This window comes from Ambystoma mexicanum, chromosome 7p (genome assembly GCF_040938575.1).
Source record: "Ambystoma mexicanum isolate Mex_15411 chromosome 7p, UKY_AmexF1_1, whole genome shotgun sequence".
Classification (NCBI taxonomy): Eukaryota; Metazoa; Chordata; class Amphibia; order Caudata; family Ambystomatidae; genus Ambystoma; species Ambystoma mexicanum.
The window spans coordinates 76,158,732-76,175,839 of NC_090939.1; positions in this window are offsets into that span (position 1 = coordinate 76,158,732).

Below are 17,108 nucleotides of genomic sequence, written 5' to 3' on the forward strand. Positions count from 1 at the left end.
GAGCCAGTAGAGGTTTAATGGCCCATATACGATGTTCAGGAGTTGCGATATTGGGTGCACCTTTCTGATGTCCAGAAGGCCGACATGCAGCTTCCCCTTTTGCCAGACTCCCATTGCCTGTCTAAAAAAAATGACAAATCACTGAATAACGTTTCCAGCTCTTGCCATATTTTGTCAATAAGGGTTCCAGTGAATAATGTGTTTTCCTTGCAGGACTATATTGATTGAGTGGTATAACACATTTGTATTGATATTATGCAACATGAAGATTCAATGAGTATTGCATGGTTGTCTCATTCTTCTCACCCTCTGCAGATTTCTCATCACAATTATCATGTAATGTCCATATTGTACATATGCTTCAGATTTATTGTAGGATTATGCATATATTCTTTAAGCCAGTTTATATGGTGGGGACATAGAAAGTGGGGTGTATTATATGGTATACAGAACATGAAGTTTTTGAATATGATAATGTTTGAATTGAAGGTTTTCAAAATGAGTTTGTAAATATGAAAAGAACCCAGACACTCGATAAGGTTACATGGCATTGGAAGCCACAGATCAAGACTGGGGTTGAAGGAGAGAAGGAATATGACCAATATAAAGGGGTAGTATCTGACACAATGACTGCTGTGCACCATCCAGAATTCAGTAACTTGTGGTACAGTCACATGCACTCAGTGGGGAAGCAGAGCTCAAATGGGAGCTGTTATGTTTGCTCTCTCATCCCACATGCATCAGGGGCACCCATAATGTTAATACCCCCAAGAGATGCAGCACCTAGAAGCCCAGTGTTAAGTCCATTTGGCACTGTGTCGGGTATGAAGCAAGATCCAAGGGCATGGAGTACAACTTGTATTGATGGACAAAGATGAGAAAAAATGTGCAAAAGATGAAAAAGAAAATGCAAGGCGTAACATTTGCAGGAGATGGACTGAGTGCTATTCCTATCCAACAGATAGGAAGAGGCAGTAGTATGCTGTGTGGCAAGGGGGTTGGTGGGATTCGATGAAGAGATCATTTGCAACATAAACAATAACTGTCTCAACATATGGGCGTTTTATGTATCAAAATTAACATGGATTGAAACAAGAGAAACTCCAGTAAATGTTCACACAGCAGACAAATATGAGTTTTGTTTCCGAGGACATGGGACTGTTCCAGTGGGAACCAACACCAAGTGCAACAAGACACTGTTTTTTCCCTACCTCATCAAAAGGAAAAGCAGCTCTCATGGACATCTTTATGGTGTGCGGCCCGAGGCATATATGCATCTCCCACCATCATGGAGAGGAACATGTTCATTAAAGACCCTGCATTCAGCTATTTTAGTGGTTCCTGATGCCCACCTGGCGATAGCAAACATGCCCATAGCAGAGCCAGAGCCAGAGCAACCCCCACAAGTGAAGAGAAAGAAGAGATCAATTGGAAGAAAAACAACAAAAGCAATTGAATTATTTATCTGAAGACTCCTTCAAACTATTGAAAGCAATCATAGATACATATTGCCTGTATAACAAAACCGAAGTGTTCTTTGCCTCACTTCTACTGCCAGGTGCTCAGGCCACAGCCAATACCAAATGACTTCAAATTGTGTGGTGGGAAATGATCCAGCTGGCGAATGATACAGAACAGAGGTTGAATTCGATCAAGAGTGAGAAGCGTGCAATACGGCTGACGACCCTACAAAATAGGTACTTCTTGGGTTTATTAACGGCCATGGAGAGGGGCATGTGCAAGAAAATAGGATTGTCATGTTACAAATACATCCCCCAAATGATGCAGAAAACGGGTCCTTGTCACACATACTAGGGGCCTTACACAAGCTGAAGACAGGCATGGGGACTGAAGCAGGAGTGGAAGCTCCTCGATGTTCTCGTGAGCCCCAACTTGGCTAGGAATAGCAGTGAAGATACTGGTTCCTATGGTGGTGCTCCTGCTGGTAATGTTCTGCACAAGCCAAATGATACTCTGGTGCTGCACCAGAGCTAGTTTTAGACCCAAGATAAAAGGAAACTGCATTTGGCTGACTGAGGCATAAAGGTGCAGAACATTGAACACTCAATGTGGGCTGGCAGAGACAAGGCCAGCATGGAAATTTGTTGTCAGAAGAAAAAATAAATAAATTGACCCTGTGCTGAAATGATAAGGCTCAAAACCAGAGGCCTCGTTTCCATTTAATGTGACTGATGTACCTTTGCAAAACCAGAAACAGTTACCATGGAAAGGTGTGCATTTTGCAGCTTAGAACAATGAACTCATGGTAAACCAATCTCAATTGCCAGAGTCATGTGAATATATATCAGGATGTAAAGATGAACATTGATGGCATGGTGCAAGAGAAATCTCCATATGATTTGAGGCCAAATATTAAAGTAGGCCACCTGTGTAAAAGAAATTGCAACATTCAAACACACGAGTTTCTGGGCATGAAGAAAAGCTGTGTTAGCCAAAAATGACATTTCTCATGAGATTCGAAGGCTCAGGCACTCCACACCTTCCTCTCCACCGACTCCCATATTTACCTGAAAGAAAATATTTTTGAGGCTCAAAGAGCCAAGACAGGGGCCAGGGTTTGTGCTGGATTAAAGGGTTAATGAGGTCAACAGATGCCTCCGTCAAAACAAAAGGCCCATTTAATGGAGGTGAACTCTGAATAATTCCCCAAAATTCAAAAAGATTCTTGGCCTCTCCCTGGGCTGAATGACAGATGACGTGCCCCAGGAGACTGCCACATGATGCTGAGGGGCCGGAGTTATACCATCTCGCCAGGAAGATAAGATCACTTCTGCAGGACTTTGACTTAAGTGATTTACACCAGGCCAAACTCGCAGCGGAGTAAATGGCCTGAATTACATGTGAAATTCTTAAAGAAATCTAATGTGTATTTGAAGTTAAATATTATGCAGATGCCTTGAAATGACCATAGGTGCCATGGGTAAATCATGTAAGTGTCATTGGAACCATGACACTTAGAAAAATGGGACAAACATAATTGAAAAACGTATGAATCGGGCCATCTAATTAAACCACTCCCCTAAAAATTCGACCTTGGGAACTGAAGTCATAAGCTAAAATGTGATGATAGCTTCCCAGAAAAAGTCAGAGAGATTCGGGGAGACGATAGCTTATTAAACTATTTGTATAGAAAATTACATATTGATAACTTATCATTTTTTAATAGATCACAAAAATCTGCCATTTGCAACATCGTGCCTAAACGAGACATATTTCATTAGGTCCGGCATGATTAGGCCATTTTGGAAACATATTGTTTGTGTTTCGTATTTATAAAGTCAAGACTTTTGCCACGATTCAGACCCCTATGAGAAACAGAATCCTCTCTTGTGCCCATTTGAGATGATTTAAAAAGAAAAGAAGACTCAGAAGGATCTACTGCACACATCCTCCTTGACCTATCTGGTGCCTTTGACACCACTGACCACGCCATACTCCAAGGCAGACTCCACTCCCTGGGCCCTACTCTAAAATGGATCTCTTCTTTCGTTTCCAATCATTTGCAAATCATGCGCTTTCCCCCTTTCTCCTCCACCTCCTGCCATGTTCCCAAAGGGGTCCCACGGGGTACCTCCCTGTCTCTTCTCCTCTTTAATCTCTACCTGCTATAAATATGCGGATGACACATAGATCATTATTTATTTATTTATCTATATACTTGTAGCGCGCCAAAAGCCTGCAGGCATCAGGGCGCGTCAACATTAAAACATACTAAACATTCAACGCACAATTAGATCAGGTACTTACAGAGTATTCTGCTAGGCCGGTGTAGGCTCATTTGAACAAATGAGTTTTCAGGTGTTTTCTAAAAGTCAAATATTTATTTTCCAGCCGAAGGGTAAGAGGCAGCTTATTCCAGTGTTGTGCTGCCTGCACTGGAAAGGCTTTACCCGAGCTGGTTGCTTGACTGAAAGAGGGCACAATTAACCTGCCCTGTGTTTCTGATCTCAGAGACCGCATCAGGGTGTATCTCGAGAAATGTTTCTTGAGATAGGTTGGGGCCGAGCCATACAAACACCTATGAACTATGGTCAGGTATTTGAATAGGATCCAATCTTCTATCCTCAACCAGTGCAGAGATTTCCTTCCTTCCTTCCTTCTGTTACAGGCCCTCTGTTCTTAATCCCTTTAATGATGCGTACGGCATTATTCTCCATAATCTGGCATCGCGCCTTCTTAGTCGCCCGTAGCAGCAACGCGTTGCCATAGTCCAGGTGAGATAGGATAATGGCCCTGGCAATGGTAGCCGTATTTTCCTCATTTAAAAACGGTTGGATGGCTCTCAATAGGCGTAGGTAGTAGGCATTATTCTTCTGAAGAATAATAACCTGTCCTTCAGACCCCACAGATACCTCCACCATCATTCCTATGGTTTTGACCTGAGTCATTACAGGGATGCTAGCATCCTTGATGAAAAAGGCCTAACTTTGCTCTTGCTTGATGTGTGCCATATATCATCAACTCTGTTTTTGTGTTGTTCAGGCACATCCAGTTGTCCTTCATCCATTTATCTATGATGCTGTATACTGCTGCTATTTTGGCACTATCTATGAGATGATCATCATCCAGCTCGAGCACTAGCTAGGTGTCATCGGCGTAGTTTGTGAAAAACACGCCGATGCTTTCCAGGAGATCACAAAGACATCTCATATAAAGATTAAACAACAGGGGAGATAAGCTACCAGTGGGACTCCAAAGTTGATGTGAGCAGCCTCAGAGAATTTCCCCCCCAATGTACTTTTGCTTTACGGTCCGCTAAGAATGATGTCAGCCATGCAAGCGTGGTTGGCGAGCATCCTGCCATTTTGTCCAATGCCTTTTGCAGTAATTGGTGGTCATTCTCAAATCCAAAAATCACTGGCCTCCCCCTGCCCCATCCTCGCCACCAGCCTCGCTTAAATCGACCACTGGATGACAGGTGACCACTTCCTCCTCAATCCTGACAAAACTGAAATTATTATGTGAGGTAAAACATCCTTCCTTCCCCAACCAACCCCTTGGCCACACTCTCTAGGAGCCCCTCCCACGGCATCCACCTCTGTAAAGAATCTTGGATGCATGCTAGACTCAGACTGATCTCTCTCTCCCAACACTGTGCCCAGAACCTGCCACTTCCACCTAGGCATCCTCAGTCAAATATTCCCTTAATTGATGTCATTTACTCTATTAGCAATTATATGATTATATGGTGGTGTCAGTCATTTAAATGTTACATTTTGTAAAATAAATTAGGCCTGATACCTTCTAAAAGGTTCCATCACCTGACTGGCATCGCTCAGAGGCAGATTCACCGCTTGCAGGCCTAGCACCTCTGAGGTGTCCGTGTGGCTTCACCTCTTGTAAAAGGGTGCAGAGCAGAGATTTCACTAGGACCCCAATACAGTTCCAACTTTTGCAGGTGCACGCTGCCCCTTAGGCATGAGTGCCCTCAAAAGTTCTAATGGTACAGCTGACCTTCCTTTATTGACAGAACTGAGACCTTTACCAGAGACCACGTAAGGTAGAGCTATAGTTTCTGCTTCATGGTTAGCTTTCCTCAAAGTATATAAATACATGTTATGACGGTTAATGTCAAAGGGGCAAAACCCACTGATTTACTCATCAAAAAGTAGACCAGACTCTTAATCCCCATCATGATGCAGATCTACTGATATCTCGGATAAACGGACACTGCGGAAGGAGGGCTGCAGCCGCAGTTCAGGCCCACAACTGGAGCTCGATGGACTATCTCTCTACCGCAGGGATGCGATTGAGGCGCTTCCTGAAGGCATTAGGGGAGCAGGTTCCAATTCACAGTCATTATAGAGCGGCGAGTCCCAGCTGGGAAGCCTATAATTGGTTAAGGGCACATTGTAAGCGGTAGCTTTCCTACTCTTCCGACCAGGAGTCGGCATCCAGTGAAAGTAGTGCCACTGCACCTGCCATCTGTCTCGGAAATACACGTCGGTCAACTTTGTGACCTGCGCATTTCTATAACTCAAGAACAAAGCCTTAGTGTGGGGGAGACAAATGGGACAGGGGACGACATTGGAGAGAAGAAAAATGCATGCGTGAGCCATGTAAATGCTCCATTTTGGGGCATTTACATGGCTCATGGTGGGCAATGTCATGGTAGACTTGTGGAGAAAATCTTGGATTATGTTGGATACAGTTATGCCTTACGTAAACTCCATTTAAGGGTACAGCCTGCACTGTGCCTCTGTGGCGAGTGAGCCGCGTTTACTACCGCACAGCTCAGCAGTGGCCTTTGGTGGCAACCTGGAGTAGCATGGGATCTCCACAGGTGGAATCGTAGAAGGGTGGGTTGATAGATTTCTTTCCCGTATAGTGATGTAGATGCCCAATGGCTTGTGGAGCAGCCGGTAGGTTGCAAAGCCTTGTGGCAGGGCTGGACATTTCGGGGTCAAGCAGCTGCTAGAATTCTTGATTAGGCTCATGGGCCATGTGAGTAATCGGGCAGTAGCTTGTGGTAAACGAAAATGTGACACAAGGAGGTGTGGCTAAAGCTGGTGTGGGCAGAGGCGCAGAAATTGGTCGACGGACCCCAATTAGCCTCAGGCATGGGAAATGCGATGGGTGGCGTAGGCGTCAGGGCCTATCAATGAAACCAGACACCAATATTCTTTGGAAGGCATTTGGCCGCATTTATTACATCACAAAATGCAACAAGAAGCAGTACATGAATGACAATTTCATCACAGGGAACATGTTATGTCACTAGTTACATACTTGAGCTTGGGGGAGTGGCTTTGACCACCCACGCCCCATGCCCCGGCAACGGACCTGAGGGAAATAGGGAACATCGTAAACCAACCAGACCCCCAGTCCCATTCACCCCCTGCTCCTATCAGTGAGGACCGCTCAATGAGCACCTGGCATGACACCTTACTGCTCAGCGCTGAACCTTGGGTCATAGCATAAACCAGCAAGAAATCTACCTTACGGTGACCCCAATTGTTCAGTCCATAACTCATTCAATGCAATGTGCCCCCAAATACAGCCACAGGGACACTGACCTACCGGTCAAGGGCACTCCCCCGACCCCCTCCCAAACAGGGCTTATACTCCTCCCCTTGAGGCAGTCTATGAACATGTCATAATGCTATTCCTCTCATTGTATATCCTCACACATCTGTACCCCTAAGTCTCCTGATTGACTCAAACGTACCTCCGTGGCTGAAGCTGCCCAGGACTCCATAGCCCACTCCTTAACCACTATGATGCCCACTCCAACGCTTTTCCCCTATCGTTTGTGCAGCCTGACGGTCAGACCGCACCCCAATGACACGCAACTACTGCCTGTGCTGTGCAAATGTCTGAAACGTCACATCAAATTACCCCATTTTTTATCATCAGTACATATATAGTTCTAAAAAAATGGCCACAGGTGCCCATGGCAGAAGCCAACTGGGATTTGCTTGCAGGGCAAGACTGGCCTATCGGTCGTTCGGCAGCTGGCCGATCAAGATTGGGGTTGGGAATGACCTTGGGCTGGTTTCGTAAGCCCCCCTGTTTTTTTATAATCGCTTTTAAGCGCTGACATCCATAGATGTTGACTAAAAATGTAAGTTGAGTAATGTTGCCGCTGGGCCGGAAGGATGCATTCATGCGTGCACAGGCACATTCATCAAACAAAGTTAACACTTTATACTAAGTGTTCTCTTTGCTTTGATGAATGTAGCACACAAAAGGATGAGGCACAATCCCATCCACCAGCGCGGCACCGCCAGCAAGAACACAACAGCGGCTGCCTGCAGGCCCAGGAGCTAGCCCCGCCCCTGCTCGGCTGCACTCTGAGGGTCATCTTCGAGCAATGAACAACAAATGATGAGGGTCGGATCTGAGCCAGCCTGAGCTCGTGATGGGGGCACTTTGTTTTTTTTGCAGTCCTGCCTGGGGTGGGGGGCAGGGCTGGCCCAGGGATGACGCCTGCATGACTCCTGCATGGCCACCACACACCCCAGCACATTATGAAAGAGAACATTTGGGAAGTGCTTTTGGCGATGAGGGAGCACTGACTGGGAGCACTGACTGAGTGAGCAGGCCCCAAAGAACAAGCCCTATTCGAGCTGCCTGTCTGCTTGGGTCCAGCCGAGGAATGGAGACACCGCCGAGACAACAGACTTTTTGCGGTCATGCTAATACAGTAAGTATTAGTAATCGAATACGAACCAGGTGGTGCCCACCTGCAGATTCTTACAGACCAGCAGTCTTTTCCAGGCCAGATATTGCCATCATGGCAGTGCCAGGTTTTGTCAGTGTTTGTTTTCTGTCTTTTCTGTGTCGAAGGACCCTTAACGGCGAGTGCTGGAGGCATGTGATGTGGGGGATGAGAGGTGTGGGGGTCCGAGAAGACCATTAAAGTTCAGGGCCTTCCAGGGCCACCTTACCTTAGCCTGACCTCCTGCGGGCCGCGGCTCACCTCGGGCCAGCCAGCCCCGGTTTTTCTGCACTTCTGCCATGCCATTGCTCGCCTGCACACCTTATCGTGGTGCTCACCTCGGGACGCAGGCACACACCCCCTCTTATCGCCGCCTTCTCCCGACTCCCACCTCTTTCATTATCCAGCCAACTTGCCGCAGTGCCTCCAGTCGCAGCCACAATATGTGCACGTCCATTACACGCAAGCACCTCATAGGCATTAACGTACATCTTTTTGCCTAAACCCCAAGTGATGATTACTGTCACTGGAAAGCATTTTTTCTAATTTTGGCTCCAGTTGAATGCAAGGTGAAAACTTTACCTGCAGAGTGCCATACGGCCGGCGCAGTAATGATGAGGCTGGCCACTGTCCAGGAGCAAGTGTGCACTCCAATGTATGACCTGCTCTTTTCAGAGAGTGCTCTTGGGTAGATTGGATGGCAGGTGGGCACCCCATAATCAATGCAAGGATCTATGCCTTACAGTGACTCCCCTTTAAGGTGCAAGCATTCTGCATCCTTGGGGTCATTGTGAGGGCCCAACCTTTTAATAGTTTCACTCTAGAGCAGGGGTCTGCAATTGTTGGTGCTCAAGATGTACTGGACTACAACTCCCATCGACTCTAGCCAGCATGGCCAATGGTGAGGGATTGTGGGAGGTGTGGTCCATAGCATCTGGAGAACCACAGGTTACAGACCAATATTCTAGGGATACTGATGGGGTAGTTGATTCACTAGTGTGTGCTTCTAGGGCAGGGGTCTGCGACCTTTGACTCTTCAACCTTTGGCTCTCGGATGTTTTGGAAAACATCTCCCATCATCACCCAGAGTAAGTATAGTGAATAGTGAGGGATCATGGGTGTTGTAGTCCAAATCATCTGAAGAGCTGCAGGTTGCAGACCCCGGCTCTAGATTCAGTGCCTTGCATTTCAGTGAGTGCACGCTCGCGGGATGGTGGCGATCGCATGGCTGTCACCAAGGAAGGCATGAAAGGGTAAATAAAATACTGCGTGTTGACAAAGGACAGAGGCAAGCTTGGGTAATGCCACAGGGAATGTGAGCTGGGTAAGGGTGGGGCCCAAAGTTGAGGCCAGATAGTAATTTTGTGGCCTCAGCCACAATATCCTTTCGTTTGACTCTCAACATACAGCAGAACATCAGATTGGGAAAGGGAGATGGGCAGCCTTGTCTGTGCCCATTAGAAGGGGCCAGTTATAACCAGGGACGGTGCCTAATTGGTCCAGAAAAGTTGCCAGTTTTCCAGCAAGATAGCTCAGTGGGTTGAGCTCTAGCAGCTGCTCGCTGTGTTTTGGATCTGCAAGTTGCAGGTTTGAATCCTGGCAAAGCCAACTCAGCCCTTCATTCTTCCAAGATCGATAAATGAAGGAGTACCAACTTCCTTGGGTAATATTGTATGGAAATATGTTCTATGTAAAGTGCTTTGGTGAGCTTTGTCAAAAGCACTATATAAATAACACATCGTTATCATTATCCAGCGCCTCGCTCACCATAAAAAGTTATGTAAAAATTGAAAGGATCCTGGTGCACATTGGCAAGCTGCCTGTTGCCGCTGGGGAATGTGGACTGGTGATAGGTTCCTGGAGCCCCCTACTAAGTGGTAAAGTGGCCCCTAGGGAGATGCTCTGTGCCCCTAATAATGTGTCACTGTCCCTTCGAAAGATGCATATCAACTATGTGATCTGCAGGTAGCAGGTTCAAATCCTGGCAATGTCAACTCAGCCTAGCACTAATCTGAGGTTGATAAATGAGTAGCAACTTCAGTTGGGAATAATTGAATGGAATAGGTGCTATGTACAGTGCTTTGGCAAACGTGCTATTTCAATAACAAATCATTATCAAATTCCAGAGCCATGGCTACTGCCTGGAATACCTGGCTGGGCTGCTCACACATGAAGTACTCACCTGCAGTGTTGCTCACATCACGGTGGAGCCAGCCTGCACTTCTCAAGCTGGAATCCTGCACGAGCCCATTCGGCCTGTCCTCTTTCTGAGGTGGTCCATACACTGGCCACTATTCATTGGAATAATAACACCTGCTTTTACAGCACTTAAAAGCAGGAGCAATCAGGTGCAAGTCTAAAGCACACTATACAAGAATGCAAATGATACGATGGGTGTAAGTGGGAGGTGAATGCAGCGTGTCTGGTGTGGCCAGATGTATGCATTCTGCTTGCTGTGTTGGTTTTCTCTGAATTGTTATAGTTTACAGGCCGTGTGGAACTCGTTAGATATCTGCAGTGTTGTTATGTTGTGGACTACTAGCTCTTCACTCTGCAGCGGCAGGGATTGCCCCTGTTTCTTGGATGATGCCTGACATCTAGGGGCTTCTTTTACCTCTTGCTTTTCATATCTTTGTTACGATCACCCCTGAACTGTACTGTATGTGTATGAATACAATATATACTGTGGATTGTTTCTATATTCATGTTCTTTTTGTGGTTTTTTTTCTCAGTCAGGCAAAACCTCAGGAATCCACTCCAGCCCCCAAGAGCCAGAGAAGCCCAGAACTGAGATGGGTAAGTAACCTCTAGTAGTTGTTAACCTGTAATGCAGGGTGATGTAAGGTGGTCCTGTTTGGCACACTTGTGCCATTTTGGCAGCCTCTCTGGCCACCCGCTGTCACCCCAGGGGAATGTGTTGAAATGTTTGAGAATAAAGACAACAGGCAAGGTACTTGGCAGTGTCATCAATTGGCTGAACTGCTTATTAAATGCAAATCTATTTTCATTACTGGTGGCACCTAGTAGACATACCTTGAGTCTGGTTCTGCAAAATAACAGTAAAGGATTTAACTATGTGATGATGATGATGATTTCTTTAAAAAAAAGAACAAAAGGAATGTTTTTTCTCAAGCGTTTACACAAAACATTATATGCAACAAACACCATTAACCCTCTCCATAAATAGCATTTTCTGTAAAGCCGTGAATTGACGTGATTCATGGCTGATGGTATGAGGGCCACTTTTTTTGAGGCGAGGGGTGGGCCACTTTTTTCTGGTGTCCGGGCCTATTTCTTGTCCCTGTCCGACCCGGTTTGCTTGCACACTCCCGTCCGACTGGGACGCCCACTGCTCTCCTCTATAGTCATCATGTGTAGCCTGCGTATATTACCCCCGTCAGATACCACTCAACCCCTCCCCCCACCTGGACCACCGTGCGTACGGTGGCCAATCATCACAAGAAGGGACATCTGGGGGCCACTCCCACTGCCAAGGGTCTTCTAGAGGGGGGAAACACGTTAATACATACCCCCTGTCCACTTACCCTGATCCAACCAGCATGCAACCTGTGGATACCCTGGCCAGGTCAATCGCCTCTCCAAAAACTCCCGGCCGTCCACTAGCATGGGAATGACATGCTCCCGTGCATGCTTACAGCTGCTGCGACATCCACCCTAAGTGCGGGCCCTCATGCATCAGAACACACACCGCCTGACGTGTGTACTCCACTTCCGTGCAAACTGCACAAGCGTGCATTCCACTACAACAAGCCCTCCTACCGGCTCTGCGGGCACCTTGTAAGATCCCAGATGACAAACACAAACTGGCCCCAACCGACCTCCTGTGAGCTCACAGCACATGTATATCTGCCGTTCCAACAAAACAAAACGCTGACGGGACATGTGGCCACAACTTTCAGTGCAAACTGCACCCGCACACGTTCCACCGGCACAGCAGTTCCGGAGCCCCACCTGCCGGGTTTGTGGGCTCCTTGTAAGATCTGGCACGGGAAATCAAGCCTGTCCTCGCCAAACTCAGGTGAGCTTCCAACACATGTAACTCTGAGGTAATCCGCATGAACCGGCTGGGTCATGACCCCCCCACACCCTCCACTAAGAATCTGCATGGCAACGTTATCCACCCCAGACAACCTCTGGCGTGCTCCCATCGTCTGCAGCTCCCAGCACATGTACTCCTACCGTACACATCGGGGCAACTATCGGATTGTTAGGCCCAAAGTAAGCTCCTGACTGCAGTCTTACCTGCCTTGGCCAACCTCTGGTGCCCTCCCACAACCTGTATATGGTACCTTACCCATGCCTGCATGGTAGGCCGACCCTACCAGCTCCAATTGGCCACCATCCTGGCCTCCACCAACTCTGACTATTGCGTCGGCCACACCGGGACCACCTTCAGAGGGCAACCATTTACCAAACATCCTAACCATGCGCTATGTATTGCGTGCTGCCCAACCCCACTGAATACTGAGCGCGAACATTACAGAAATGCCTTTTATCATCAGCTGCCAGATGAGCCCACCTGGCAAACCACCAACTGGTGTTGGATGGAGCTGACCCTCGGAAACATACAACGGGTCCCACCTACGAAGAACCACAGGCTATAAAGAATCCACAAATTAATCTTTGGAATCTGCCGCCTGTCGTTGGACATTTCAGATGTAGGAAAAGTTCTGTCTGTGAACTAACAAAAGATATGAAGGAGTTTGATTTATATGGTATCCATTGGAAGTTCAACTCCTTCACGAATTGCCAGACAAAATGGACGATATACGGCATCACATGTCCATGTGGACTCATATGTTGGTAAATGCAAAAGAGAAATTCAGCAGTGAATCTGTGAGCACAGATCATGTGTAAAGAATTTGGAAGCCGATAAACCGTCAGTGTCTCATTTGAAATCTAAAGGACACAAACACACAGATATGTTCTGGTTTATCATTCAGACAGTAAAAAGTCCATCTGGGGGAGGGGGGACTGTGACTTGATGTTAAGAAAATTGGAGCAGAAATGGATTTATCGCCTAGACTCGGTACATAAAGGTCTTAATGTTGTGATAGAGTGGAGTCTTTTTCTCAACTAAAAGTGCTCTTTTCCATCAGGCAGTTGATCAGATCTGAGATTTCGAGCGACCCACATTCGTCTCTTTTTAGTCATAGGTGAGTCATTTACGCTATGCAGTGACCCATCGGGCACTTTTGAAGGCACACTACCGGGCCATATATGCCAACATGAGTTGTTTAAGGTCAGAGTCTTTTTCCATTCTACCACACCTTGCAGTGATCTGTTTCCTTAACCCCACCTGATTAAGTCGTAACAAAATTATACCAGAACAACTAAGATTTTCTGACTCTCATGCTGGAGATATAACAATCAAATTCAGCTAGCAACAATACGATTCCTTCTGTTTTTCCAATGTGGGCCAATGTATGCTCCGGGTGCTGTGCATTGACACCAGTATACAATTAAATGTAAAGGACAAACAAGTTCTCTACACCGACATGAAGCCGATACAGGACACTTAGCAACAGCATTTAAACAGGGGCGTTTTCAATAAAGCCATTGCAAAGTAAAAACTTGTGTGTCTTTAATACCTTGCGCCCATGCGTGCACTTAGACCAAATCGGTGAGCCCAATGTGTGCCGACAACGTGCCGGTGCCGGAGGCCTTAGCTACAGCTCACAAACAGGGGCGCTTGCACGCACTCAGAAAAAACAAGTGGATCGTCGGGAGGTGAGCCGTGCGTGTCGTTGCAGACCTGAACAAGCAGATAATGAAACTCTCCAGATCTGATTCATAGAAGCATTTTATAATGGTGCAATCCCATAGGAAAACATTCTGTGAAGCAGGCCCTCTATGTTCCACTTTGAACAGTTGAAATCGAGCCGGTAAATCGAGCGGCAACAGTGTGCGATTTCAGGCACTTGATATTGTAATGGCAAGAGAGATAGTCCGAGTTGGGTTAATGCAAATGCCGATATAGATTAAAACCCGAGAGCAGGGTGTTCGCATTTGCTAACCACATTGCCCCACTGGTTTCACACGCAGTTTTGCTCATGCATAAAACGCAGCATGCATTATTGTTGTGACTCCACTTGGATAACAGCATGAATTTTCCTCTCTCCTTTTTAGAGGAGCAGTCTCTGGGTGATTGATAACGCTCCGCCAGGAATGGACTCTAACTTTCAGCAGCAAGACGCTACCAGGTACAACTAAGATGCACTCTGGTAGAAGATGGTGATCAACAAACATAGGCAAATACACAACAGGCCAGTTAATAATAGGGAACATGTTGCATAGCTCTCAACATTTTGTCACCCCATGGTGGGTTAAAACACCCGATTTTCCTATTGGCGGGTGAAAGCCCATTCAGTTGTATGGACGGGTAAGGAGCTAGGCGGGTGAGAGAGCTGGTTTCTGGACGGGTGACATCCGCCAAAAGCGGGTGAGTTGAGAGGTATGGTACTGCCTTTGTCACCCCTCTCTGCAGCACTCATCAGAGAATAAACAAAGTCAAACCACTGATTTGGTGACAGTGTAATATCAAGCAGCCCAAGACACAAAGAAGGACTTCTAGGTGGGTAGTATACCACAGCCTGTAGAGATCATTTAGGAGTTCTCGCATTGATCAGGTTTAGAGTAGAGATCATTTAGGAGTTCTCTCATTGATCAGGTTTAGAGTAGAGATCATTTAGGAGTTCTCTCATTGATCAGGTTTAGAGTAGAGATCATTTAGGAGTTCTCTCATTGATCAGGTTTAGAGAGGTATGTTCGTGCATCAACACTCATTGTCATTAGATTTCCAGGCTTGGGGCCTTTTCTCATTGTCCTGGGAGTTTAGACATATGCCACACTGCGCTAAACGGTAGTGTCCTGAAGAAAGCTCAGAGAGGGAACAATACACCTGAAATATCAGTTGGCCTCCGAGCTGGAAACACAAAAAGTGCCGACCCTTGTAAGGCATTTATGATTCACATAATGCACCAAATCACACCAGTTCCTAACTACACCATTTTTGTGCTGTTTTTCTGATTGATACTGTGAGCATTGCACTGAGCATATGAGCTGTGCTATTACATGTATGACTATGTGTTGTTTTAATATCCGTTTTGTAATACTAATGGTGAATACATTTTGTTTGATCAATTTTTGACTTTTTTCTGATCAAAACGACAGGGGAATTTACACCACAGTCTGGCTGTTGGTTATTTTCCATCCTATATTGTGTGGAAGGGTGGGGCAGCCTGTACTCAAATGCTTGTATATGATGCTTGACTAGTCCCTCACGAGTTGGGCCCCCCTATAACAAAAAAGAGGGCTCTACCCATTTGTATGTTTTGACTTTCCATGAACATGCCTGCAGGATACACTTGGGTCAGGGGCAAGTGGCTGCACGGCGATGTGCTATGTTCACGTGTGCATGTCTCATCATTGTGACGTCTCATTTTGCTTTCACTTGTGAGACTGCATTCAATCATTCTTTAGAGCATGGCCCTGTGTGTGTAAGACAGTTGCTTGTTGATTGATGCTGGCAGCATGCTACTGATAGAATTGCTGAGAGTACACATGTTTTGGCACTAATGATTGATACCTATTTTCTTTGTTCCCTTTTCCAAAGTTGCAGTGGCGGGAGAAGAGAGTACGACCAGTGCTGTGGAGCTGCATCCGAGGGGCAAGTCCTCCAGAAGCAGGCGCAGACCCCGGGCATGGTATGTTGTATTCACATCCTCTGGAGGCGCTGTGCCTGGGGGAGTGCCTCATTCTGATGGCAATGCTTGAGTAGGAGACCCAGGGTCCCATTGTCGTGGTGAACCCCTCAGCAGCAGTGGGACATGGTGGTGGTGGTGATGGTGACACTCTGGGGCCCCAAAGCATGGAGACCTCATTTGAGGTGTCCGTGTTGATGGAGGAGGAGAATGAGGAGGAGGCAATTGCAGGCCTGATCATAGTGTCAGGTGGGGGTACTGAGGGGGATGTGCAGACTGCACACCAGGCCCTGAGACAGGAGGCTGTGCAGTCCGCCGTGGAGGGGCCAGCACAACCTCCTATCCCACCTTGACCGATGCCTCCACCCAGACAGAGCCTGCACTTTCGGTCGATGTGACCGTCCGGGATGCGCTGCTGCCACTGCTGATGGGTGAATTCAAGCAGCAGGCCTCTATGCGTGATGCTGTGCAAGCAACTCATGAGCTGCTTGTAGCGCACCACAGGCAGAGGGGCCGCCTCTTGTCCCAACTGGCAGCAGCACTGCTTTCCGGTGGCCACTTTCTCCTCCTCACCTGTGCCCCAGTGCCAGTTACCACCTTGGCCTCCTGTGCCCCTGTCCCACCATCGGCCAGTCTGGCTGTGTCTGTGCCCCTGATGGAGGTGGAAGTCTGTATTGTGGCAGATGAGGTGGTCACTGATCCAGACCAGGAACATACAGGGCAACAGGCTGTGGAGGAACAGCAGGTACATGATGGCAGTGCAGGTGCTGTACTCCCTCGACACAGACTGTCATCCAGTTGGAAGGAGTACCTGCACCACAGACACCGCGCATAGAAACATTTGTGTACTTGTGCGTTATGAATGCCATATCATATCATTGGCAGGCAGCAGGCGATGTTGATGTTGAGTAGGAAAATCATGCACGTCATTGCAACCATGAGGATGCAAGGAGGTGCACACATGGTGCAAGTGAGGCAGGAGGCACGACGGCTCCTGCAGGTACTGGTGTTATCGCAGGTGTCATTTGTGAGACAGCAGGAAGAGGGGAGGCAGCGGACACATGAGGCGGCAATTGCCGGGGCCGAGGTGCAGAGAGGTTGGTGCGGGCTGCCATCCGGAAGGATTCTTGCAAGGCAGCAGAGGAGATAGAGGGGGTCATTATGAGTTTGGAGGTAGCCATGGCGCTATTAGCACCATGATT